We start from the raw sequence: 4,709 nt of genomic DNA, 5'->3' as shown, positions 1-4,709 counted from the left end.
TCCTCACTCCAAATCCCACTGGGCCTTTTGTATTATTGGGTATTAATTGACAGTAGTGAAACACTAAGTGAATACAATAGTCATCACTGGCTCTCTGTGAAATATATACCATGATCTCTGTATATAACAAAATCCATACATTATCAAGACGTTTTACCTAAAATGTCATAATATTTTATACAATGTACATATATTCTCTTGTATAGCTTTAAACTACTATTGATTACTTATAATGCCTCGATGTAATGCTACTGTAAAAGCTTTTATATTTCATTATTCAGAAAATAAGTGCAACATAGACATAATTTTCATTTTAAATATCTTGAGATTTTTTGGTTGAATTGACACATACAAAACCATTTTGAATGGAGCGGTGCATTGCTGTGTGTATGTGTGTTTTCACTAGTGCATATTTTAGATTGATTTATTAGTAGTTTTTAAGAAATTGTCACTCGGGTAACTATGCCATCAAAATATATAAAATAAAATGGTGACATAAAGCTCCATGCTGGTAAGTAACAGAAGCAGTACTTGAAGTTGCACTTGCCCTGGCAACCTTTGTCAACTTGATGCAGTTTAGAGTCACTGAGAGGAGGACTGGGAGTGAGGAGTGGTCTAGATTAGATTTGTGTGTAGACATGGCTGTGGTAAGGGGTGTCTATGAATTGTTAGCTGATGGACCAGGACCCTACCCACTGGTGGCAACTTTTCTAGTCTGAGCCATATCAGAAAGAAAACTGTACATGGGTAAGGGAGTCAACCAACCAGAAACTTCAGTTCCTGCTTGAGTTCTTGCCCTGTCTTCCCTAAGTGGCGAACTGCAATCTGGAAGTATAATCCAAATAAATCCTTTTCTGCCATAAGATGCGTTTGTCAGAGCGTTTTGTCACAGAAACAGAACAGAAGTAGGATTGTGACAAAATGGTTTTATGTTTTTCTCTTCCTGATTGGCTTATTCTGTTTCTTTATAGAGGTCATTGTTTCTTAATAAATATAATACATGATTAAAATCTTAAAAAGGGCCTTCGATTTGACTGTGGTTGAAGGACAGGACTTTGGTACTAACATAATGAACTCATAAACTCCTACATAGAACGTAGTACAATATTAGACAGACTCAGGGAGCAAAAGTACTGTGAATTTATGAATATGTTAGAATTGTGATGAACCTATGCCATATGAGGATTATACACATGACTCACTGCTGAAAATTGTTACTGTATGTTCATCTTGAAAATGATTCTTTTCTACTTGGCTGGCAAAAATGTGCAAAAAGTGACTCCGAACCCACTTTGCAAAGAGAGCAGAAGAAGATTGTGTAAGAGATTCAAGTGTAGAGATTCAAGTCTTCATATTTACTTTTTGAGTGTGAGAGAAATGCCCAGGACATTGGGAGGAAGCACATGAGAAATCAAAAATATATAAAAATTTCCATTCTAGTGTTCATAGGCCAGACAGTGGAGATGAACAAAAGCTTGGTGAGACCCAAAATAATACTGGCTGTTTGCTTCTTTCTATAGCGGAATTTGATAGTATTGTTGGACACCAGTGGTTAGATTTGGATTCTTGGGTCACTGAACATATCCAGCAGAACAAATCACACAAGGTACACTATGATTCTTACAGAGTTCATAATGCAACAGCCATCCAGAATCTGTCACGTCACTGAGAGGTTACTTACCCAAGGTGCATCATCATGCTTATAGAGCTCACAGTGTTAGAGCCATCCAGGATATGTCAGTAACTGAGAGGGTATTATCAAACAGAAACAAACTGCTCCTGAATGAGAAAAAGAAGATGTGGAAAAGAAAATCATCATGTGAAAAACTGAAGTATCAGAAACCTATGGTATAAAAATAAACTGGCATAAAATAAATGTAATGAAAAGGAACAGGAAGGAGGAGAGAGAAAGAAAGGCAAGAATGTAGGAAGGGCAGAGTGGGGGAGAAAGAAAAAAGGAGAAATAAAGCAAAAAGGAAGGAAGGGAAGAGGAAAGATGAAGTTGTCTCTGAAGACATTAAATAACTCTTTAAAAAGGTATTAAATTTAAGGATAAGTAAGGCATAAGAGCTCACACCTTTAATCCAAGCAAACAGAAGCTAAGGCAGACATATTTCCACAAGTTCAATGCCAGCCTGATTGATATAAGGAACTCCAGATAACCCAAGAGTACATTGTGAGACTCTTAAAAATATCAGGACTTGACTTACCCGAACAGTCAAAACCTACCGAGTTTGCATCGGTAGGGAAGCCGAGGTCATGACAGGAAGCTGTGTGCCTGAGCAGGGGAGCGTGGCAGGCGCAGCGGTTCAACAGTGAGCATCTCACACCATGGCAGTTCCGGAGACCCGTACCAACCACACTAATTATATCAACAATCTCAATGAGAAAATCAAGAAGGATGAGCTCAAGAAGTCCCTGTGTGCCATCTTCTCCCAGTTTGGCCAGATCCTGGATATTCTGGTGTCTCGGAGCCTGAAGATGAGGGGCCAGGCCTTTGTCATCTTCAAGGAGGTCAGCAGCGTCACTAATGCCCTGCGTTCCGCGCAGGGGTTCCCCTTCTACGACAAGCCCATGCGCATCCAGTTTGCCAAGACTGAATCGGACATCATTACCAAGATGAAGGGCACCGCAAATGAGAGAAGAGGAAGCCCAAAAGTCAGGAGACACCAGCTGCCAATAAGGCTGTTCAGGGTGGGGCAGCTGCCTCTGTGATGCGCGCTGTTCCGCCTGTACCGGGTATGCTGCGCATGACTCAGGCTCCCCGCATCATGCACCACATGCCAGGCCAGCCTCCTTACATGCCACCACCTGGCATGATCCCACCACCGGGCCTTGCTCCTGGCCAGATTCCCCCCTGGGGCCATGCCCCCGCAGCAGCTCATGCCTGGACAGATGCCGCCTGCCCAGCCTCTCTCCGAGAATCCACCCAATCACATCCTGTTCCTCACCAACCTGCCTGAGGAGACCAATGAGCTCATGCTGTCCATGCTTTTCAACCAGTTCCCTGGCTTCAAGGAGGTGTGTCTGGTCCCTGGGCGGCACGACATTGCCTTTGTGGAGTTTGACAAGGAAGAGCAGGCTGGGGCAGCACTAGATGCCCTGCAAGGCTTTAAGATCACGCAGAACAATGCCATGAAGATCTCTTTTGCCAAGAACTAGCGCCTTCCCCCATGGGGCATCCCGGTCCCCATTCTGGGGCTGCCCCTTACCCCCCACTTGGCACAGTCCCTGAAGGTAAGTCCCCCTTGAGGGCCTTCTCAGAGCCGCGTGTGAGTGTGTGGTTGCCACACAGCATTGTACCCAGAGTCAGTCCCCAGACATTGCACCTGGCGCTGTTAGCTTGTGATTAAAGTGGTTTTTTTGAGGGTTGGTTTAAAAAAAAAAAAAATCAGGACTTGTACAGTTGTTTTTCCCTGATAATGCAAAAACTACATTGTGTATCTGGTAGCACCATTTATCAAGTCTTTAGGTGCAGTCAAATTCATATACCATCACTTTAGTGAATCTTAATAACCATCAAATTATTTGTTTGCATTATAATTTTGTGATGAATTTTGTGTTGGACAATACATTTTGGATATGGAGGCAAAATTCTCTTAGTAAAGGTACTTCTTGGATGATATGTATTTGTTATAAAGATTTGTTTCATTATTTATTTATTTATTTATGTGTGTGTGTGATCGTGTGTACATATGTGTGTACATATGTGAAGGTGCCTATAGAGGAGAGAACAGGGCACTGGATTCTATGGGCTGGAGTTACAGGTGGCTGTTAGATATTTGATATGGGTACTGTGAACCAAATTCAGGTTCTCTGAAAAAGCATCAAGAACTCTTAACCACTGAACCATCTCTTCATTCCCTTGATGATCAATTAAACAAAAATCAAACATTTAAAGAAAAACAGAAATATATGGCATGAACAAAGTACTGACACCTCAGGTTTTCTTACATTTATGAGTTTTAAGATTTCATCTGTATGTGTAACATCATAAAGGTATAGGCTGATGACCAGACTTCTGAAAGGTGGCAGACTTGCAAACATATAATGGGGTGGGACGTTGAATTGCAGGATAAAAACTGCAAAGAGTTCTTTTGCCATATTCTCCTCATATTGTGGTTTATATGGTCAAGAAATATCATTTTCAGTCCTATGACTATTTCATAGGCTACCCTCAGAAATAAAACAAAACAACAAATAAAGAAACAAAAAAAGCATTTGTAGTGTAGGTTTTACCCTGGGCAGAGCATTATTTATCAGTATCATAACTATAAATGGTCACTTGGACATTTTTATGAAAGTCTCTATGCCTGTAATGTTGTCTGAAATTTTTGTCCTGCTTGGTCCTGCAACTGTTAAGTCCAAAAGAATCACACAGAGGTCTACATTAATTATAAACTGATTTTTCCATTAGCTCAGGTTTCTTATTAACTAATTCTTTTTTTTATTGCAACCCTTTAATATAGTTCCTCATGTTGAGGTGATCCCCATCCATAAAATTATTTTCATTACTACTTCATATCCGTGTTTTCTGATGATCTTAGGCAACCCCCATGAACGGATCATTTGACACCCTCTAATGGTTTGAAAGAACGTGGTCCAACGAGAGTGGCACTATTAGAAGGTGTGACCTTGTTGGAAGTGTGTCACTGTGGGGGCGGGCTTAGTAATTCTTATAACTTACATAGCCCAAAATACTTGTCTGT

At 40.9% G+C, this 4,709-nt stretch overlaps 1 pseudogene; it reads left to right on the top strand.

The window, feature by feature from the left end:
• Positions 1 to 2,331: 2,331 nt before the first annotated feature.
• LOC130885758 (U1 small nuclear ribonucleoprotein A-like) lies at positions 2,332 to 3,167 on the top strand (annotated as a pseudogene).
• Positions 3,168 to 4,709: the final 1,542 nt, after the last annotated feature.

Source organism: Chionomys nivalis, chromosome 1 (genome assembly GCF_950005125.1).
Source record: "Chionomys nivalis chromosome 1, mChiNiv1.1, whole genome shotgun sequence".
Classification (NCBI taxonomy): domain Eukaryota; kingdom Metazoa; phylum Chordata; class Mammalia; order Rodentia; family Cricetidae; genus Chionomys; species Chionomys nivalis.
The sequence above is the reverse complement of the archived record's forward strand: the minus strand, read 5'-3'. Positions and strand labels throughout refer to the sequence as shown.